The 24,002-nt window shown below is 36.1% G+C and overlaps 1 protein-coding gene and 1 pseudogene across 2 annotated transcripts in view; one reads left to right on the plus strand and one right to left on the minus strand.

Annotated features, from left to right (window-relative positions):
* LOC124985227 (BEN domain-containing protein 5) overlaps positions 1-24,002 on the plus strand; it is a 1,510,890-nt gene that overhangs the window by 39,981 nt on the left and 1,446,907 nt on the right. The window lies entirely within an intron of this gene.
* On the minus strand, positions 12,002-13,664 carry LOC124990643 (26S proteasome non-ATPase regulatory subunit 7-like; annotated as a pseudogene).

Here is a 24,002-nt window from a genome sequence, read left to right on the forward strand (position 1 = left end):
CATTTTCTGAATATTGAACTGATGTGGACAAACCTTTGGGGAATCTTTATACTTGCCCTGAATTTATAGCATTTGCACAAACAGGTAAATTCTCAAGAAATGTTTTCATTGCATGGAAATTAGTGCTTTTCCATGTAGCAGTAGAATGGTACAGAGTTTGTGTAAGTTTCTATTGTAAGATAGAATTTCATTATACCCAACACTATTGTATTTAAGGAAAGAGTTACATTTAGGTTTGTAACTACTACTGGTTTTATACATGTAAAAGGTATTCTTAATATTTTATCTTATTTTCTGTAATCATTATAAAATCAAATATGTAAATATGCTTTAGAATAGTAATTGCATTTCAAATTTCAATTTATTTTATGCAGTTATTTAATCTGAGTTTCATTAAAACAGAATAGTTTCTATAGCAACTGTAACATCATTTGATATCTTTGGAATCTCTGAGATATGGAATATTTTTATCACAATGTGCACAGTGCATCTGTAGACTTCTATACAGGTTTAAACATTTACAAAGATATTTCTCATGTATTTGTTTTTCCCAGTTTTTGTGGTTTATTCTTTTTAAAATTTTTCCCTATAAAAATTCAAGCATATGTGTTTAAAAATAAAATGTCAAAAGAATTCAATGAAGAGGTGGATATTGGAGAGGATAGTAGGAGTAAGTGTGAACTTCTTTCTGAATGAACTCCATCAGCACACATGTTACTTCCTTCTAGGAGGAAACCTGTTAGTCCTGTTAGTATATCTCTGGAGATATCCTATAGGGGTCATGAAAACCATTTCCAGAAAAAGATGATGCTACGGCATCATGAAAACCAAAGTCAAAAGAAAATAGGATGCTTGATGGGTGCCAGAATCCTGTTCCAAGGGTGATTCATTCTCACTCTCTGTCTTTCTCTCTCTCTCTCTCTCTCTCTCTCTCTCTCTCTCTCTCTCTCACACACACACACACTTTGTTTTTGGTGGTGGTGGTATCAAACCCAGGACCTCATGCATGGTAGGTAAGTGCCCTACCACTGAGCTGCATCCCCAGTCCTTTCCACTTTAGTTTAAGACAGAGTCTTGGCAAGTTGCCCAGACTGGCTTGAACTTGCAGTCCTCCTGCCTCAGCTTCCCAATTAACCGGGGTTACAGGTGTGTGCTGCCATAGCTACTGTCTATTAATACTTTGATTTTTAAAAATGCAGTGCTAAATAATCTGTACTGCCCATGACACTTACTAGCTAAAGAATGTCTCTTTCCACAACTGAAAATAAATATAGCTTTTTGAAGTTCTTGAAATTCTCTTAAATTTGGCCTCATTTATATCATTGCAGTTGTCTAAATTATAGTCTCACAACAATGTTAAAAATTCCCTTAAAATGTCTATTCTTGAATTATATATAGATATTATTACCATTTACAAATCGCCTGGTGTCACTGTACATATGTTTATATATTAATATTTTCTCATCACTTTTTTTCTAACAATTTGATTTCTCCTCATTGAACTTTTTCTAACTTTATATGTTTTTGCTACACTGCTATCCTAATATTCTTTTCAAAAGTCAAATGAAATATCAAAATGTATTTTAAAAAGCTCACTTAAGATACCTTGATAAGACATATTCTTGCACAAACATGAAGTTAAAAAGTTTTGCTGGCATAAGAAATAATTATAAGTTGCTTTTCTTCCATGAATAGTTATGTTCCACTCATTTTCAGTATTCGTATAAGCAAATTATTATTTATTTACTCTGCAGTATTTTTTATTTTACTTTATTTTATTTTATTTTTTTGTGGTGCCATGCGAGGCAGGCCCTCTACCAACTGAGCTTTATTCCTACCCCTGCAGTATTTTTTATATCTCTGATTCCCTATTCCTGTTTATGCAGATCACAGACACTGAAAATTCACTAAGATCATGTTAAAGTATCATTAAAAAATACTATTCCATGCAGGTACTTTCATGCTTTTAGGAATGAAAAATGTAAATTTGAAAATTGGGATTGTCTTTTTACATAGTATTAGACTGTTTTAGTATTTTCATATAGTATTAGAATATTTTAAAATACTAGAACTAGTTACAAACACACACACACACACACACACACACACACACACACTTGTATACACTAAATCAGTGCTATTCAAAGAACTTTTGTGTAATGATGAAATGTTCCTCTATATATCTCCACCGTCCAACGTGGTAGCTGATAACCACATGTTAGCATTGAGCACTTGAAGGGTGGTCAGTGTGACTGAGGAACTGAATTTTAAATTTAACTGGATGTCTGTTAATGGATGAATGGATAGGGAAAATGTGGTATATATACACAATGGAGTTTTTTTTTTATTGTAAACAAATGGGATACATGTTGTTTCTCTGTACATGGAGTCAAGGCATACCATTTGTGTAATCATAAGTTCATATAGGGTAATGTTGTTTGATTCATCCTGTTATTTTTATTCCTTCCCCCCCACCCCTCCGACCCCTCTTTCCCTCTATACAGTCCTTCCTTCCTCCATTCTTGCCACACTCCTTACCCCAACCCTAAACTTAACCCTAACGCTACACTCTCCCTACCCCCATTATATGTCATCATCGGCTTATCAGCGAGATCATTCATCCTTTAGTTTTTTGAGATTGGCTTATCTCACTTAGCATGATATTCTCCAATTTCATCCATTTGCCTGCAAATGCCATAATTTTATGATTTTTATGGCTGAGTAATATTCCATTGTATATATACGCCACAGTTTCTTTATACATTCATCAATTGAAGAACATCTAGGTTGGTTCCACAATCTGACCATGGTGAATTGAGCAGCTATGAACATTGATGTGGCTGTATCTCTGTAGTATGCTGATTTGAAGTCCTTTGGGTATAGGCCAAGGAGTGGAATAGCTGGGTCAAATGGTGGTTCCATTCCAAGCTTTCTGAGGAATCTCCATACTGCTTTCCAGAGTGGCTGCACTAATTTGCAACCCCAACAGCAATGTATGAGTGTACCTTTTCCCCCACACCCTTGCCAACACCTATTGTTGCTGGTGTTCTTGATAATCGCCTTTCTAATTGGGGTGAGATGGAATCTTAGTGTAGTTTTGATTTGCATTTCTCTTATTACTAGAGATGTTGAACATTTTTTCATATATCTGTTGATTGCTTGTAGATCTTCTTCTGTGAAGTGTCTGTTCATTTCCTTAGCCCATTTGTTGATTGGATTATTTGTATTCTTGCTGTAGAGTTTTTTGAGTTCTTTATATATTCTAGAAATTAGTGCTCTATCTGAAGTATGAGTGGCAAAGATATTCTCCCACTCTGTAGGCTCTCTCTTCACATTACTGATAGTTTCCTTTATGAGAGAAAGCTATTTAGTTTGAATCTATCCCAGTTGTTGATTCTTGCTTTTATTTCTTGTGCTATGGGAGTCCTGTTAAGGAAGTCTGATCCTAAGCCAACAAGTTGAAGATTTGGACCTACTTTTTCTTCTATAAGATGCAGGGACTCTGGTTTGATTCAGAGGTCCTTGATCCATTTTGAGTTGAGTTTTGTGCAGGGTGAGAGATAGGGATTTAATTTCATTCTGTTGCATGTGGATTTCCAGTTTTCCCAGCACCATTTGTTGAAGAGGCTATCTTTTCTCCGTTGTATATTTTTAGCCCCTTTGTCTAGTATGAGAAAATTGTATTTATTTGGGTTTGTGTCCATGTCCTCTATTTTGTACCATTGATCTACCTGTCTATTTTGGTACCAATACCATGCCGTTTTTGTTTTTATTGCTTTGTAGTAGAGTTGAAGATCTGGTATTGCGATACCCCCTGCTTTGCTCTTTCTACTGAGGATTGCTTTAGCTATTCTGGGTTTTTTATTCTTCCAGATGAATTTCATAATTGCTTACTCTATTTCTGTAAGATACGTCATTGGGATTTTAATTGGAATTGCATTGAATCTGTATAGCACTTTTGGTAGTATGACCATTTTGACAATATTAATTCTGCCTATCCAAGAACATGGGAGATCTTTCCATCTTCTAAGATTTTCTTTAATTTCTTTCTTTAGTCTTCTGTAGTTCTCATTGTAGAGGTCTTTCACCTCTTTTGTGAGATTGATTCCCAAGTATTTTACTTTTTTCGAAGCTATTGTGAATGGGGTAGTTTTCCTAACTTCTCTTTCTGAAGATTCATCACTTATGTATAAAAATGCATTGGATTTATGAGCATTGATCTTGTAATCTGCTACTTTACTGAATTCACTTATGAGTTCTAAGGGTTTTCTGGTGGAATTTCCGGGTTCCTCTAAATATATAATCATGTCATCGGTGAACAGGGATAGTTTGAATTCTTCTTTTCCTATTTGTATCCCTTTAATTTCTTTGGTCTGTCTAATTGCTCTGGCTAGAATTTCATGGATGATGTTGAATAGAAGTGGTGAAAGAGGGCATCCCTGCCTTGTTCCAATTTTTAGAGGGAATGCTTTCAGTTTTTCACCATTTAGAATGATATTGGCCATGGGCTTAGCATAGATGGCTTTTACAATGTTAAGGAATGTTCCCACTATCCCTATTTTTTCTAGTGTTTTGAGCATGAATCGATGCTGTATTTTATCAAATGCTTTTTCTGCATCTATCGAAATAATCATGTGATTCTTAACTTTAAGTCTGTTGATATGGTGAATTACATTTATTGATTTCCGGATGTTGAACCAACCCTGCATCCCTGGGATAAAACCCACTTGATCGTGGTGCACTATCTGTTTAACATATTTTTGTATGCGATTTGCTAAAATTTTGTTGAGAATTTTTGCGTCGATGTTCATTAAGGATATTGGTCTGAAATTTTCTTTCCTCGATGTGTCTCTGTCTGGTTTAGGTATCAGGGTGATATTGGCTTCATAGAATGAGTTTGGGAGGGTTCCCCGGTCTTGTATTTCATGGAATACTTTGAGGAGTATCGGAATGAGCTCTTCTTTAAATGTTTTGTAGAACTTGGCTGAGAACCCATCTGGTCCCAGACTTTTCTTTGTTGGTAGGCTTTTGATGACTTCTTATATTTCATTGCTTGAAATTGATTTATTTAAGTTGTGTATATCCTCCTCGTTCAGTTTAGGTAGTTCATATGTCTCTAGAAACCTGTTGATGTCTTTGAGGTTTTCTGTTTTGTTGGAATAGAGATTTTCAAAATAGCTTCTAATTATGTTTTGTATTTCACTGTGTCTGTTGTGATATTTCCTTGTTCATTCCGAATTTTAGTAATTTGAGTTTTCTCCCTCTTTCTCTTTGTTGGTGTGGTTAAGGGTTTATCGATTTTGTTTATTTTTCAAAGAACCAACTATTTATTTTGTTAATTTTTTTGATTGTTTCTTTTGTTTCAATTTTGTTGATTTCGGGTCTGATTTTAACTATTTCCTGTCTTCTACTACTTTTGGTGTTGGTCTGCTCTTCTTTTTCTAGGGCTTTGAGCTGTAGTGTTAAGTTGTTTATTTGTTGATTTCTACTTCTTTTGTTGAATGCGCCCCATGAAATAAATCTTCCTCTAAGTACTGCTTTCATAGTGTCCCAGAGATTTTGATATGATGCGTCTTTGTTCTCGTTTACTTCTAAGAATTTTTTTATTTCCCTCCTGATGTCTTCTGTTATCCATTCATCATATAATAGTGTATTATTTAGTCTCCAGGTATTGGAGAAGTTTCTGTTTTTTATTCTATCATTTATTTCTAATTTCAATCCATTATGATCTGATAGAATACAAGGTAGTATCTCTATCTTCTTTTATTTTCTAACAGTAGCTTTGTGTCATAAAACATGGTCTATTTTAGAGAAGGATCCATGTGCCTCTGAGAAGAAAGTGTATTCGTACTTTGTTGGATGGTCTATTCTATATGTGTCTGTTAAGTCTAAATTGTTGATTGTGTTATTGAGATCAATGGTTTCTTTATTCAATTTTTGTTTGGAAGATCTATCCATTGGTGAGAGAGGTGTGTTAAAATCGCCTAGTATTATCGTGTTGTGGTCTATTCGATTTGTGAAATTGAGAAGGATTTTTTTGACCTACATGGATGAGCCACGGTTTGGGGCATAGATATTTATGTTTGTTATGTCTTGCTGATTTATGCTTCCCTTAAGCAGTATGTAATGTCCTTCTTTATCCCTTTTGACTAGTTTTGGCTTGAAGTCCACATTATCTGAAATGAGGATGGATACTCCAGCTTTTTTGCTATGTTCATGTGCATGGTATGTTTTTCCCCATCCTTTCACCTTTAGTCTATGGGTATCTCTTTCTATGAGATGAGTCTCTTGCGGGCAGCATATTTTTGGACTTTTCTTTTTAATCCAATCTGCCAGTCTATGTCTTTTGATTGATGAGTTCAGGCCATTAACATTCAGGGTTATTATTGTGATATGATTTGTATTCCCAGTCATTGACTCATTTTTGTTTTTTGATGTGATTTGGTTTCTCCTTTATTTGGCTATTCCTTTAGGCTAGTTCCTCCTGTTGCTGATTTGCATCATTGTTGTTCATCTTTTCCTCAGGAATATTTTGCTGAGAATGTTCTGTAATGCCGGCATTCTTTGTGTAAATTCCTTTAGCTTTTGTTTATTATGGAAGGATCTTTTTCGTCGTCAAATCTGAAAATAAGTTTTGTTGGGTATATGATTCTTGGTTGGCATCCATTTTCTTTCAGGGCCTGGTAAATGTTGTTCCAGGCCCTTCTAGCTTTTAGGGTCTGGATTGAAAAATCTGCTGATATTCTTATTGGTTTCCCCCAGAATGTAATTTGATTCTTTTGTCTCGCAGCCTTTAAAATTCTGTCTTTATTTTATGTTATTTTGTATGTTGTATTTTTTAATAATGTGCCTTGGTGTGAGTCTGTTGTAATTTTGTATATTTGGAGTCCTTTAGGCCTCTTGTACTTGGTTTTTTATTTCATTCTTCAGATTTGGGAAATTTTCTGATATTATTTCATTGAGTAGATTGTTCATTCCTTTGGTTTGTGTCTCTAAGCCTTCCTCAATTCCAATAATTCTTAAATTTGGCCTTTTCATGATATCCCATAATTCTTATAGACTCTGTTCGTGATTTCTTACCATCTTCTCTGTTTGTTCAGCTTTGTTTTCAAGGTTAAATATTTTGTCTTCAATGTCTGAGGTTCTGTCTTCCAGGTGTTCTATCCTTATTGGTTATGCTTTCTATGGAGTTTTTAATTTGGTTTATTGTTTCCTTCATTTCAAGGATTTCTGTTTTTTTTTTTTTCAGTATCTCTAACTCTTTATTGAAATGATCTCTTGCTTCCCGTATTTGCTCTTTTAACTGTTGATTGGTGCAATCATTTAATGCCTGCATTTGCTCTTTCATCTCCTCCCTCAATGCCTGCATTTGCTCTTTCATCTCCTTGTTTGCTTCCCTGATTGTTTTAATTATGTACTTTCTGAACTCCCTGACATTTCTTGTGCTGTGCTGTCATTGGGTTTTATTGATATAGTATCTAGGTTTTTTTGGGACATTTTCTTCCCTTGTTTTCTCATATTGGTCAGATATCAGTGGGTCTCTGAGATATTGTGGATTTCCTCTATTGGCTTATAGTGTCCCGGTAGATTTCCAGTATATCACCTCCCAGCCTTCAGTAGCCTGAAGTCTTGGAGGAACTTGATAATGCAGTGTTTCCGAAGAAAACTGCCCCTAGCCTGCTACTGGTTCGAGGGCTTGGAGCTGGCTCTGTGCAGAAAGGCTCTCACTGAGCAGCCTTCTCCGAGAAGCTGGCCGTGAAAGATGCCTGCCGCTGGAGGGAGCAGGCCTGCTTGGGGAAGTCCCTGGCTGCCCTGCCGTGGTCCCTGAAGCTCCACAATGGAGTTTTATTCAGCCATAAAGAAGAATGAAATTATGTCATTTGCTGGGAAATGGATGAAACTTGAGAACATTGTGTTACATGAAATAAGCTGAACAAACTCAGAAAGTCAAGGGTTCTATGTTGTCTCTTATATGCAGAAGGCAGAGGGGGAAAAGGTAAAGAAAACTGATGGGGATCTCATGAAAACATGAGATCAGTAGAGTAGAAGAAAGATCAGGAAGAGGCTAGAGGAGAGGGAAAGGAAAAATACTAGGAAATGGTATTGATCAAATTTTATTGTTACATGGTGTTCAAGTATGAATATGTAACAATCATTCTTGCCATCATGCGTAATTATAGAGAGCCAATAAAAATATAGGAAAAATTTAAATAGTCACAGGTAGTGACTACCACATCAGACAGTACAACTCTAAATGATTGGATGCAACATTATCAATTTATTTTCTGGTCTGTGATACCAGGACTGCTATTTATGGTTGTGCAGATTGGTCATTTTATGAGGGGTTGTAGACAGAGGATGAGTGGTGGCTAAAATCTAGCCTTTATTTAGCTTGCCAAGCTGTGCACCCTGGCAAGAGCTGTATCTACCCAAAGGATCAACTCTTTTCCTATGAAGGTATCTCATGAGCTGGTGGCAGCACTGGGGCATCACTGCCAGATGATGTTTTTAACTTCAAATTTTGGGGTTCTGCCACTTAATATCCTTGAGATCTTGACATAGTAATTTCTTTGGACCTTGGTTCCCTCCTCTATAAAGTGGAGACAGTATTCCTTATTTTATACAGTTATTTTTTTTTATACAGTTATTTTGAAGATTATGCAATATGAAGCTTATATTTAGGAAAAATGTAAATGCTCAAAGATATTATTAATTATGATTAAACAACATAGTACCTTAATGTAGTAACTGTCTGTAGCATTTTCATACTTACTGACTCTGCCTACTTTGTATCAAGACAATGATTTGAAAGGCAAATAATACATAGCATCTGAGTCAAAAGGACTTACATTTGACTAGATGAATAGTATCATGGAGTTATGTAGTTTAAAATTTAACTTACTCTATTACATTTATAGGGGCTGACTGAGAGTGCAGTTCAGTGATTATCACAACTCTTTTTTAAAAAAATTCTTTTTAGTTATACATGGCATTAGAGTATATTTTGACATATTTATAAAAACATGGAGTACATCTTATTCTAATTAGGATATTTCACTCCTTCTAATTCTAAGTCATTCAAAACTTATGTGTACTATGCTATGAAGAGACTGTGTTGTCCCACCTTTTCTTCCTTGATAATGAGGATTGAACCCAAATGTGTTCTATTGCTGAACTACATCCAAGTCCTTTTCTTAGTATAATCACATCTCAAATTTGATTATGTCTAATTTCTAAATACATTTTTAGTACCAAATCTTATTTTAATTTTTAAAAATTTTTTTCTCCTCTTTTTTTAATTGGTACATTATGGTTTTACGAATTATGGAGTCATATAGCTGGGTCATGCCTAGTCTTTTGAGAAACCTCCATACTGATTCCCACAGTGGTTGTACTAACTTACATTTCCACCAACAATATAAAAGTGTTCCTTTCTTTCTGCATTCTCTCCAGCATTTATTATTATGGCTGCTCTTTTGACTGGTATGAGATAAAATCTGTGTAGTTTTGATTTGCCTTTTCCCTGATTGCTGATGATGCTGAACTTTTTCACATGTTTGTTGGCTATTTGTATTCCTTCTTTTGAGAAGTTTCACTTTATTTATTAATTAGCTGTATTTATTAATAACCCATTTATTAATTATTTTTGTGTTTCTTTGGGCTCCTTACATGTTCTAGATATTAATCCTCTGTCAGAGGAGTAGCTAACAAAGATTTTTCTCCCATTCTTTAGGTTCTCTCTTCACATTCTTAATTACTTCTTTTGCTGTGCAGAAGCTTTTTTGGTGGTGATGCTGGGTATTGAACCCAGGGCTTGTGTGTGGTAGGCAAGCACTGTATCAACTGAACTATATCATATCCCAGCCTGAAAATTTTTAAATTTGATACCATATTAACTCTTGACATTATTTTCTGAGCTTTAGAGGTCCTATTGAGAAAGTTGATGCCTTTTGTCTATATGCTGGAGTATTGACCCTATGTTTTTTTCTAGGAGTTTCAGAGTTTCTGGTCTAATTCCTAGGTCTTTAATCCGTTTCGCGATGACTTTTGTGCAAGGTGAGAGATAAGAATCTTGTCTCATTCTTCTGCATGTGGATAACCATGTTCCCAGCACCATTTGTTAAAGAGGTTGTATTTTCTCCAAAGTATGTTTCTGGCATCTTTGTCAAGGATCAGATAACTATAGATGTGTAGAATTGTCTTGGTGTCTTCTGTTCTGTACCGTTGGTCTGTATGTCTGTTTTTATGTCGATACCATGTAGTTTTTGCTACTAAAGCTCTGTAGTATAATTTGAAGTTTGGTACTATGCCTTCAGCATTTTTTTTCTTCAAAATATACCCATGAGATTGGCTTTGGACTTTTTTGTATATGGACTTTCTGATGTTGAGGTAAGTTCCTTCCATCTGTAGTTTCTTCTGTGTTTTTATCATGAATGAGTGCTGAATTTTGTCAAAGACTTTAACTGAGATGTCTACATGATTTTTGCCCTTAATTCTATTTATGTGATGAATTACATTTATTGATTTGTTCATGTTCAACCATCCTTACATCTCTGGGATACAGTCAACTTGATCATGATATGCATGTTGTTGAATATGATTTGCTAATATTTTATTACAGATTTTTGCATCAAATCTTATAAGGGAAATCTGTAGTTTTCTTTCTTTGATGTATCCTTGTGTTTTTGGTATAAATGTGATACTAACTTCATGGAATGAATTTGAAAATATTTTTGTATTTCATGGAAGAATTTGAAGAACATTGTCATTAGTTCTTTAAATATTTGGTAGAATTCACTGAGAACCCATCTGGTCCTGAGATTTTCTTTTTTGAAAAGTTTTATATTACTGCATTATTGGTTATTGGTCTGCTTAGATTTTCTATATCCTATTGATTCAATTTTGGCAGGTCATATGTGTCTAGAAATATATCCATGTTCTCGAGGTTTTCCAATTTATTGGAGTATAAGTTTTCAAAATACTTCCTAATGATCCACTGGATTTCTGTAATGACTGTGGTGATTTTTCCTTTTCATATCTAATTTTATTAATTTGTGTCTTCTCTACTTTTCTTTTGATTTGTTTGGCTAAGGGCTTATCAATTTTGTTTTCTTTTCAAAGAACCAACTCTTCATTTCATGATCCTTTGTATTAGTTTTTTATTATCAATTTTATTGATTTTGACTCTGATATTATTTCCTTCCTTCTACTGGTTTTTGAATTGATTTGTTCTTCTTTTCAAAGGACCTTGAGATGCATCAAATGGGATCTTTCTGATTTTCTTACGTAGGCACTCATAGCTATAAACTTTCACCTTAGAACTGCCTTCCTACTTTTGCTGAGGTTCTGGTATGTTGTATTACTCTTCTCATTTTGTTTTGAAGTCTGCTTTGTCAGATATGAGAGTAACTACTCCTGTTTGGTTTTGAGCTCCATTTTCATGGTGTATCAATTTTCTAAATAAGTTTTAAAAATCATTGGGTTTTATTATAGTCATTCATTAATTCATTCAGTTTTTCCACCTATATATGCTGAGTACCAATTTTCTAAAAGAATAATTACCTTTTGAACCTAATTTTTTCTCTATTGATGTAGCCACTGTGTCACATCAGTTCCTCATCATTTTCTCCTGAATAATAACTGAAATCATTGTACATTTAATATATCTTCTGTACTGTAGTTATAGTGATTTTTCTAAAAAACAAATTCACTTTTTGGTCTTTTTTTCCCTCAGTATCCATCATTGGTTCCCTGTAGCTTTCAGGTTAAACACTCATACCATAAAACGCATTTCCAGGATGTGGTTCCTTTTTCCTACCTCTCAAGCATAATCCTCTTTCATGGGACATGCACACCCTGTACTCCAACTGTATTGGACTGTTTGATCCTCTTAATTACCATGCAATGTTACAGTTTTAAGCCTTTAAACCTATGGCTTTCTTTTTTTTTTTAGTTTATGAGATTTTAATTTATAAATTTAAAAAGTTACATTTTGCTTTTTATCCTTTTTAAATTCTTTTTTTACATCACTCTTTTACATTCTTTGTCATCTTTCCTATCCTTTTTGCTCTCTTCTTTTTCCTGTCCTTTCTTCTTTGTATCTGGTTGAAAATCTTGATGAGTTTGTACAGGGAAACTATGGAGTGAATCAGTGCAGCCAAGTACATTGCCACAATCTGGTTTAGTCTTCAGATAAAAGGTCTTGACAGACTGCCTCAGGCTGATGCTAGGCAGCAGGTTTAAGATATCTTGCAGCTGGTAGATTATCTGGTAGTTTATGGCGGCTTGACTGTGGCTACTTTTTCCAGGTAGCTCCTGATATCCAGAGACTTGGAGTTTAATCCCTTCAAACCATGGACCTCATTTGTGATCTGTTGAAAAAGTGTCACTATAGTGTCTTTGACATCTTAATTGGAGTAGCTTTCTCTACTCCAATTGCACTGGTCACATGCTCAAAAGTTTGGAGTTCTATCATCATGAACTTTTCCCACTGAAATATATGCTTCTGTGGGAAGCCCCAGATTCTTTGACTGTACAGCTGTAATGACCAATACTGCATTAGGACAGTATCTTTTCCTGAATTCATTGATGGCAATATGAATCTTATGTAGTTTAGTGACTGTGTGATACTGTCAACTGTTCTTTTTTTGGCATTAACCTTCTTAGGCATTTCATATATGTTTTCCAAATAATCATGGTCTAAGACCAGACCGAATCATCTTTGTCATCTTCATCAAAAGGGACTGCAAAACTCTTGGACACATCAAGTTCTTTATTTCTTTTCTTTTCTTTCTTTTTTTTTTTTTGTTGGTTAGCAGGGACTGAACCCAAGGATGCTTACCCACTGAACCACATCCCCAGCCCCTTTTATGTTTTATTTTGACACAGGGTCTCACTAGGCTGAGGCAGGAGGATTGCCAGTCCCAGCAACTTAGTGAGGCCTTAAGCAATGTAGTGACAACTTATCTCAGAATATAAAATGAAAAAGGACTGGGGATGTGGTTCAGTGATTAAATGTTCCTGATTTCAATCTCTTAATACAAAAAAAAAAGAGATACAATTCTAAAGCTTTTAATTTTTTAAAAATTTTCTTTTAGTTTTAGATGGACACAATACCTTTATTTTATTTATTTATTTTCATGTGGTGCTGAGGATTGAACCCAATGCCTCACACATGCTAGGCAAGTGCTGTACCACTGAGCCACAATCCCAGCCCAGCTTTTGATTATTATATATTTTAAATTTGCTCAAAGTATGAATAGTCATTCAACAGACATCCATATACCTGCTGTCAGTACATGTTAATTTTACCATATGTGCTTAGCATCACATTTTTACAGGAAGCCTCTTCTAACTAGTCCTACTTTACTTTCTGATCAGCATTTCTATATTTCTGGAAAAAACATTACTTTTAAATGGAGCACATACTAAGTGTTCATTAAGTGTTCAATATGTAGTGTATTTTGAATAAATGAATACATCTTTTAAATTCTTTATTTGGTCTTGTTTCACCAATTTTTTTATAACAAGGTTTTGACTATCATGCAATTTATTGAACACCTATATCCAAAAAATGCTAGTAACACAGTCATTATACCTTAGAGTTTCAGTTGTTCGCTCTTGTGATTGTGTGACTCACTTGGGGAGCTGTGGTTTGCTGCCATTTCCTAGCATCACAGGAGAGTATCATACCATATAACTCTACTCCAGGAATGTTTTTTTCAATCTTTATGTATTCTTCACCCAGAACTCAAAACCACCTTCTAAAATTTATTCCAGTAATCCCAAATATACATAGAACTTGAAATTATTAAAAAATAAAAGATTCCTTTCTTGTATTAATTATTGTATTTTTCTTCTTAACGAAAACACATTTTAAAGCATTTTTTTAAGTAGATAGCCACAATACCTTTATTTTATTTGTTTATTTTTATGTGGTGCTGAGTTTGAAATCTAGTGCTTCATATGTGCTAGGCAAGCACGCTACCACTGAGCTACAACCCCAGTCCAATGCAAACATGTTTTAAAAATACTGTTGGATATATTTCCAGAAATGGGATTGCTATTTATATGGGAATTCTACTTCTAATTTTTTGAGGAACTTTCCATTTGTTTTCCATAGTGAGTGCACCAATTTACATTCCCATGAATAATGTGTAAGGGTTTCTCCACATCCTTGCCAACATTTACATTTGGTCTTTTTTATAATTGCCATTCTAATGGGTGTGAAGTGATATTGCATTTCCATTATGATTAATAATATTGAGTATCTTTTCATATACCTGTTGTTCCTTTGTATGTCCTCTTTGGAGAAATGTCTATTCTGTTCCATTCTCCATTTTTAAATTTTGTGATTTTTCATTTTATTTAGTTTTAGCAGTTCCTTATATATTTTGATGATTAGCCCCTTATCGTATATTTGGTTTAAACATATTTTCTCCATTTCCATAGTTTACCTTTTCATTCTATTGATTATTTCCTTTGCTCTGCCGAACTTTTTAGTTTGGTATTGTCCAAGTTTTCTATTTCTGCTTTTGTTGCCTGTGCTTATGGTGCCATATCCAAAAAATAATTGATAAGACCAATGTCAAGATGAATTTCCCCTATATTTTCTTCTAGAAGTGTTATGATTTCAGGTTTTATATTTAAATATTTAATCAATTTTGGATTAATTTTTATGTACGAAGTAAGATGAGGGCCTAGTTTTATTCTTTTGCATGCATTTTAAATCTAGTTTTCCCAGCACCATTTGTTGAAGAGACTACACATTCACCACTGTGTGTTCTTGGCACTGTTATCTAAGATGAGTTACAGTATATGCATGCTTTTGTTTTAGCTCACTATTCTTTTCCACAGGTCTGTGTCTATGTTTTTATGCCAGTACCATATGGTTTTGATTATTGTAGCTTTGAATTGGGATCCCAAAGACATATCTGCATTTCCATATTCATTACAGCATTATATGAGTCATGACATGAAAGCAACTTAAATGTCCATAAATGGAAAAATAAAGAATATGTAATATATGCATATAATTGAATATTAAAAAAATGAAGAAAATCTGTCATTTGTGACAGCATGGATGAATCTGGAGGACATTATACTAAACAAAATAAAGCCAGGCACAGAAGAAAAAATACTATATAATATCATTTATATAAGGAATCTAAAATAGTCGAACTCACAGAAGCAGAGAGTAGATGGTTGTTACCAGGTGGTGGGGGTAAAGGATGTACTTAATTTGCTAAGACAATCAATGTGATGTTAATTATTCATATCTTTCACACACATATACACACACATGCACACACAGTAGAGAAGAGCAGGTAGAAATTTTGGAGACTTTAGCATACGTAGTAATAATGATTCTACAAGTGTTCACTTATCTCTATAATCGCCAAGCTATGTACAGTGAATATGTCTAGCTTTTTGTATGTCAATCATACTTCAAAAATGAGGTTTGAACAAAACAATATTGTTCTTATTTATCTAAGAAACTTTTCAGCTTCTTTCCTATTGACAGTCTAATGTGTGTGTGCTTACTGAATTTAAATACTATTACTACTTTAGTGAGTTCACATTCTGAGTACTATTATGTAGGCAAATCATGTCATCTAAAAGCAAATATAAATGTACTTCGGTTGTGTGTATTAGTTTGGTTTATGTTTTATCCATATATGACAAAAAACTTGAAGTAATAATCGTTAAAAATAAACAAGTTTATTTCTCTTTCTGGTAAAAGAAGTCTATAGTTAGGCTGCTCAGTAGTAGTTGGATAAAAACTCTGCTATTAGGGACTGACACTCCTTTTTTCACTCCTCTGCCTTGCTGTATTTCATAACATCCAAGATGGTTGTTGGAGCTCTAGTTATCATTTTTACATTATAAGTGGGAAGCAAAAGGAGGTAACAGATGAAGGATAATAGGACATTTTCTCCTTTCCTTCTATGAAGCCTTCTAGGATTCCAATACAAAAACTTCTGTTTATCAATTGTTAGCCAGAACTTAATTACTTGGGGGAAATTTATCCACAAGAGAGATTGGGAAATGTATTTTAGTTGGCATGTTATTCAGGATTGTGATATTAAAAAAGAAAGTAAAAATGGATATTGAGAGGCATTGTTCAATTTTACCAAAATATTTTTAGAATGGGTAAATGAGAGTTGATAGTCTTTGGAGAAGTCATAAATGCACTGTGAATAAAGTAGTATGGAATTGGTTTTTACTCCTTATAGATTAAATATTTAAAAACATGTCACGGTCCAATGTCATTCTTTTCTGTGTTTATAGTATACATTGGACCACTCACAATCTGGAGATTCATGGTATGTATATGTATGTGCAAGATTCTAAATTATTTTAAATTTTATGTCCAGTGCTCCAAAAATACTTTTTTCTGAACTGTGATAGAGTTTTTCAAGGAATTTATGATGAATTTTAGAGATAAAATATATCCTATGTTCATGAAAAACCTTTTATTCTATACCCAATAATCCATAGATGAATAAATGTAAGTAGGCAGCCCTATTGTAAAATTGTCTGCCTTATTAGTCTTTCTTTTCAGTTGCTTTGAATTTGGGGAGGAGTGACACAGGTAACTCTTTTCTTCCTGCCTTTTTCAGTGGTTTTTTTTTTTTCGTATTATTATGCTAATACCAGGTATCGTGATCTCTCACCTTTTTCCCTCAGCTCTTATGAAAGGTAGTGTCATATGTGAATAGCTGCTCTTATTCGTGTTTCTGTGGGGAGATCACTGGAGGTTCTTACTCTGGCACTGTTTTAGTCAACTTTTTTGCTGCTTTGCATCAAAAACCTGATCAGAACAATTGTAGAGGAGGAAAAGTTTATTTGAGGGCTCATGGTTCCAGAGGTCTTAGTTCATAGACAACCAACTCCATTCCTTAAGGACTGGATGTGAGGCAGAACAACATGGTGGAGGGAAGCAGCTCACATGATGATCAGAGAACAGAGACTTACCTTGCAATACAAATATGTACCCCAAAGCCACACCCCCAAAGCCCCACCTCCTCCAGTCACACCCCATCAGGGATTAATACACTGATTAGTTTAAGACTTTCATTACCTAATTATCCTTTGAACCCTCTGGCATTGTCCCACACATGAACTTTTTGGGGGACACATCACATACATACTGTAATAGGCATCATCTTTTTAAAAAAAATTATTTATTTATTTTTTATTTTTTACAGACTGCATTTTGATTCATTGTACATCTTGCTCAATCTGCCAAACAAATGTAACATAAACCCAAACTGAGATATAATAGAGTGAGGTGTTGGGGTCTTAAGCCCCCTTGCTCTTCTCGACCAGCGACAAGGGAAGGGAGCACTCCCCAACAAGGCCAGAACAGGAAAGGTAGGGCCGACTAACTGCCCGCACCCTGCCCTCCTGGCGGAAGACAATCAGATGTGTCAGGGAGAACAGTCACAGCAGGAACTCATTTATTGAGGAAGTTACACAGCTTTTATGTAGGGTGGAGGCTAGGCGGGAACCAATCAGCTTAAAGGTCAGCAAGGCACGGGGTTCACGCAGGCGAGAGAGTGCCATAGGACTATATGGCAAGCACGAGCTGATCACGTTTTCGGAACTGTTGTTAACCAATCCCTGACAGTGGTTCGATTTATCCTCATTAACTTTTGAAACTGCCTTTGCGGCCTTGATCTTGCTCACTTGCCAGGGAGTAAGGAGTCAGCCTGAGTTAGTTAATGTGTCATTAGTCCCAACAGTGAGGAAAAATGAAACAAAAGTTAAGCCCTTAACATTCTCAGGATAGTTTTATATATTTCTGGTTTTATTGTAAATTAGCAGTATAGTTTTTTAGATAGCAATTTGGCAGTCATATCAACAGTCTTAATATTGTTTAAACTTATTGGCCTAGTACAATCCTGGATAAGTAAAGGACTATCATAATAAATAATATTTATTAAGTGTTACTCTGTGTTAGTATTGTTCATAATCCTTTTATAAGCCCCACAATGTACTGAGATGGATCTATCACCCTCCTCTTCATTCTTATTGTATAGATGAAACTGAGGAGCAGAAGGTTAAGAAATTTTCTATCTGGTGCATTGCTCAGCAGATATGGTAGATTTAACCTTTGAAATTTGTATTTAGTGTCTGCATATTTAACCATTAGGCTGTCTTTCTGCATTGCTTTGAGTTTTCAGCAGCATCTTCTACAGAAGGGAATAAGAATAGCAGGAGTTAACTGCAGAAATTGCTGGAATTTTATGCATCTGTTGACATTTTAATTTTTAAAAAGTTTGGATTAATATGGAAATTGCTTATGATATGATAGATGTAAAATAAGATATAACTTTGCAGAATAATCATGATTGTGTAAAAATATAACTCTTTGCTTAGGATTTAAGCAAAATATTAATAATATTCATAATAGGTGAATAAAGCTTTGGTTAATTTTTTTCCTCTCTGCTTTTCAAATTGACCTTGGTGAGTACATATGGCTTCTATAAGGAAAAAAAAATTAAAAAGACTATGTCCAGGATGAGACAGAAACTGTATAAAGTGCTGTTTTTTTTTCCTTATGGTAGAATATAGCTGTCTGAAAAGCAGACCAACTTCCCTGTCGTACTGCCTGTTTTTGTGATCTTATGATTGCCTTGCAATGTGTTGATGTGTTCCTTTTAGAAAGATTGGACATTGACATTATATTTATTTGAGAATATGTATAACTTTTGCTATTTACATCAATCTTTATTTGAGAATATGTATAACTTTTGCTAATTACATTAATAGGGAACTTGGTAACCCAATGGTGTATTGAACTCTAATAAAGAAATTTCTTTAAGTAGAACTCAACATCATTATTTGGGGTATATGGACTTTGTTCTCTTGATTGGAGTTTTTGGAATTCATAATTCAATTAAATATACTTGAGAAAAAATACTTTCACTATGAAAAAGTTATATAAAATGGATTGGGGGTAAGTTTGTCATATAGTCCTGTGTGATAAGGTGGACTTGTTGCTTTCTACTCATGCCTCTTCTTAGCTCCCTGCTTTCCGGTAGCTGAAAATTAAGGCCTGGGCATTCTTTTTTTTTTGATGAAGAAGACCTGAGGGAGAATAAGCAATACTAGGTATCTCAGTCCTGGGACACTGAAGATAATTATAAATTCTCAAAAACACAGGGGTCTGTGTTATGTGTACAAATGAAGGTACTCACCTACAGAGTATGGAATTGAGTACATTTGATAGAAGATTGGCATTTTTTCCACAGAGTTGGAATTTCATGTCTTTATTAATATGAGAATAATATAAAAATTACAACAATAAAAATAGTATAGAGGCTGAGCCTACCTGCTCCACCCCAAGGTTGGACACCGTCGCTGAGCCAGTCCACCCACCCCCCAACTCTGAGGTCAGACCCGGTGCTGAGCTCCCCCAGCCTGTCCCGATAGCAAGGACAGAGGCTGGTAGCTAAGCCTGCCCACCTGCCCTCCTACTGCTGAGGGACATAGTGCCTGCCTCTGTGCTGACTTAGCACACCCTCACTGGGGCTCCCCAGCATCTTTGGAGGCTGGTGTAGGCATTTTGAGTCATTCCTGAGGGCATGGCCATCATCATTGGAAGGGCAGCGCCCTTCCTGAGACACCTACGGGAGACTGGAGGCCCTTTGATAGGTACCTTTATTTACTCACTTACATCCTACACCCTTCTCCATCCTCTTGTTCATAACTAGAAATACTGTAAATAGTAATCGAACTCATCCTGCTCATTACAATAATGTTAAAGTCTTTATAGGGGCTATCTGGTTCAAGGCTGCATTTTCTCTGTATTGGGTACTACTGGTATTGATCTCCTCTTCAAATGAGAGGTAGTGGAAAACTGTAGGGTCATAATAAGCCTGCAAGGGGGAACTTCAGTATCTCTGATCTTCACTGCTAGAGGGGAATATATAGAAACAATATGAAAAAATGGGAAGAAAGTGTCCCTAACAAACCAAGATGCTATTGTGATAGAATCTAGTGACAGCATGGCAGTAGAAATGACAGAAAAAGAGTTTAGAATGTGCATACTTAAAATGATCTGTGAAGCAAAAGACGAGATAAGAGAGCAAATGGAGGCAATGCATGACCATTCCAGTAAACAGTTCAAAGAGCAAATGCAGGAAGCAAAAGAACACGTCAATAAAGAGGTGGAGGGGTTTTTCAAGATGGCGGACTAGAGGGCGGCTGCATTTCATGTTGCTCCAGGACTCAAGATTCAAAAGAGGAGATAGTGAGTGACTTGGGACCAACTCAAAGCCGCCGGGTGAGTCTCTTCCATTGGGGAGGCATCCCGGATGGGGAGGTATCCCCTGAATGCAGAGAACTTAGTGAAGTAGAGTGGCTCGGCGAGACGCCCCTCCCCCCGCTGGAGCGGTAAACACAGATAGCGAAGCGGAGCGAAAAAATGGAGCGAAAAAACGGCGGAGCGAAGGTTCCAGGACTGTGGGCAGCTTCTCTAAGGAGGGACAACCTAAGGAGACTCGTCTGCGAAGGGTGAGGCTCCCAGGCCCAGGAGGTAGGTCCGGACCCCTGGGAATGTTGCCTGGGAAGGCTGCCCTGCCCAGGCGGCAAGACACCCCTCCTCCCGCTGGAGGAGTGAACTCGGAAAGCGGGGAACTTTGCAGAGGAGGCCGCGCAGCACACTGCTTGGTTTTGGAGCAATCTGCCGGGGCTCTGGCGGCTGCCAGAGAAAGAATTGGGCGGCGAGCTATTTGGACTCAGCAACCGCCTGAACAACGGGGAGGGAGCTGTCCTGAGGAGGTGGAGGTGTGCAGTGAGTTACTTGGTCTCCAAGCGCCCAAAGAGAACACCGGGTGGCTGCCTGGAGGAAGAGACGAGCGGCAGGTCACTGGGGCTTGGAGCATATGTACGAGGCTCCAAGTGACTGCCCAGAGGAGGGGTCGCATAGCCAGGCGATTAGGTGCATAGCACGGTACGGTCCGGGGACCTAGGCACCTTTTCTTGAAAGAACTACACAGAGACAAGCTGAGGGGCGGAGCGAAGTTTCCAGGACTGCGGGCAGCTTCTCTAAGGAGGAGCAACCTAAGGAGAATCATCTGCGAAGGGTGAGGCTCCCAGGCCCAGGAGGTAGGTCCGGGTCCCTGGGAATGTTGCCTGGGAAGGCTGCCCTGCCCAGGCGGTAGTTGTGGACTGAAGGGAACCTCTAGGAGGGGAACTGACCAGCAAGACCTCCCCACTGGGTGAGTCTTCCCCGCCGGGTGAGGTTTTCCCACAAGGACGGTAAAACCAGAGACACAGGCCCAAACAGGCCTTGCCTCAGCCCGCAGTCTAGTTCCCCTTTGGATGACCATTGGTCAACAAGTGGAGGCACCTCTGCCCACTAGCAGGGAATATACCCCACCTGAAGACCACCACCCCTAGAGAGGCAGCTTCCTAGGGGAACACCGCAGTATCAACTTCCTCTAAGACTTCAGGCTACTGAAGGATAAGAGGGGATACACTAGCAATCTTCAGGGACATTATAAGTCAATAGAGGAAATCTGCAACATCTCTGCAGTCCACTGATACCAGAATGACATGAGAAAACAAGGGAAGAAAATGCCTGAAACAAATCTGGATGTTACATCAATAAAATCCAATGACAGCATGGCAGAAGAAATGTCAGAAAGGGAGTTCAGAATGTACATAATCAACATGATAAGAGAAGCAAATGATGAAATGAAAGAGCAAATGCAGGCATTGAATGAACGCACCAATTGACAGTTAAAAGAGCAAATGCAGGAAGCAAAAGATCATTTCAATAAAGAGTTAGAGATATTGAAAAAAAAACCAAACAGAAATCCTTGAAATGAAGGAAACAATAAACCAAATTAAGAACTCCATAGAAAGCATAACCAATAGGATAGAACATCTGGAAGACAGAACCTCAGATATTGAAGAGAAAATATTTAACCTCGAAAACAAAGTCGAGCAAACAGAGAAGATGGTAAGAAATCATGAACAGAATCTCCAAGAACTATGGGATATCATGAAAAGGCCAAATTTGAGAATTATTGGGATTGAGGAAGGCTTAGAGAAACAAACCAAAGGAATGAACAACCTATTCAATGAGATAATTTCAGAAAATTTCCCAAATCTAAAGTATGAAATGGAAAATCAAGTTCAAGAGGCTTATAGGACTCCAAATACACAAAATTACAACAGACCCACACCAAGGCACATTATAATGAAAATACCTAACATACAAAATAAAGACAGAATCTTAAAGGCTATGAGAAAAATTACATTCAGGGGGAAACCAATACGGATATCAGCAGATTTTTCAATCCAGACCTTAAAAGCTAGAAGGGCCTGGAATAACATTTTTCAAGCCCTAAAAGAAAATGGATGCCAACCAAGAATCTTATACCCAGCAAAACTTACCTTCAGATTTGACAACGAAATAAAATCCTTCCATGATAAACAAAAGCTAAAAGAATATACAAAAAGAAAGCCAGCATTACAGAACATTCTCAGCAAAATATTCCATGAAGAAGAGATGAAAAACAAAGAAGCAAATCAGCAAAGGGAGGAGATATCCTAAAGGAACTCTCAAATAAAGAGGAACCAAGTCGTGTCAAAAATAAACAAATAAATGAATAAGATGAGTCAAATAACCGGGAATACAAATCATATCTCAATAATAACCCTGAATATTAATGGCCTGAATTCATCAATCAAAAGACATAGACTGGCAGATTGGATTAAAAAGAAAGATCCAACAATATGTTGCCAGCAAGAGACTCATCTCTTAGAAAGAGATACCCAAAGACTAAAGGTGAAAGGATGGGAAAAAACTTACCATGCACATGGACCCAGCAAAAAAGCTGGGGTATCCATCCTCATTTCAGATAAAGTGGACTTCAAGCCAAAGTTAATCAGAAGGGATAAAGAAGGACACTTCATACTGCTTAAGGGAACCATAAATCAGCAAGACATAACAATCATAAATATCTATGCCCCAAACAGTGGCTCACCCATGTATGTCAAACAAATCCTTCTCAATCTCAGAAACCAAATAGACCACAATACAATAATACTAGGTGATTTTAACACGCCTCTCTCACCACTGGACAGATCTTCCAAACAAAAATTGAACAAAGAAACCATAGATCTCAATAACACAATCAATAATTTAGACTTAACAGACATTTATAGAATATACCATCCAACAAAGAGTGAATACACTTTCTTCTCAGCAGCACATGGATCCTTCTATAAAATAGACCATATATTATGCCACAAAGCTAATGTCAGCAAATACAAGAAGATAGAGACACTTCCTTGTATTTTATCAGATCATAATGGATTGAAGTTACAAATTAATGAAAGAGTAAAAAACAGAAACTACTCCAACACCTGGAGATTAAACAATATGCTATTATATGATGAATAGATAACAGAAGATATTAGGAAGGAAATGAAAAAATTCTTAGAGGTAAATGAGAAAAAAGAAACATCATATCAAAATCTCTGGGACACTATGAAATCAGTACTTAGAGGAAAATTTATTTCATGGAGCACATTCAATAAAAGAAGCAAAACTCAACAAATAAATAACCTAACACTACAGCTCAAAGCCCTAGAAAAAGAAGAACAGACCAACACCAAAAGTAGTAGAAGACAGAAAATAGTTAAACTCAGAGCTGAAATCAACGAAATTGAAACGAAAGAAACAATACAAAAAATTGACAAAATAAATAGTTGGTTCTTTGAAAAAATAAACAAAATTGATAAACCTTTAGCCACACTAACAAAGAGAAGACGAGAGAAAACCCAAATCACCAAAATTCGGAATGAACAAGGAAATATCACAACAGAAACGATTGAAATACAAAACATAATTAGAAGCTATTTTGAAAATATATACTCCAACAAAATAGAAAATTTCGAAGATATCAACAAGTTTTTAGAGACCTATGCATTGCCTAAACTAAACGAGGAGGACATACACAATTTAAATAGACCAATTT

This window comes from Sciurus carolinensis, chromosome 1 (genome assembly GCF_902686445.1).
Source record: "Sciurus carolinensis chromosome 1, mSciCar1.2, whole genome shotgun sequence".
Lineage (NCBI taxonomy): Eukaryota > Metazoa > Chordata > Mammalia > Rodentia > Sciuridae > Sciurus > Sciurus carolinensis.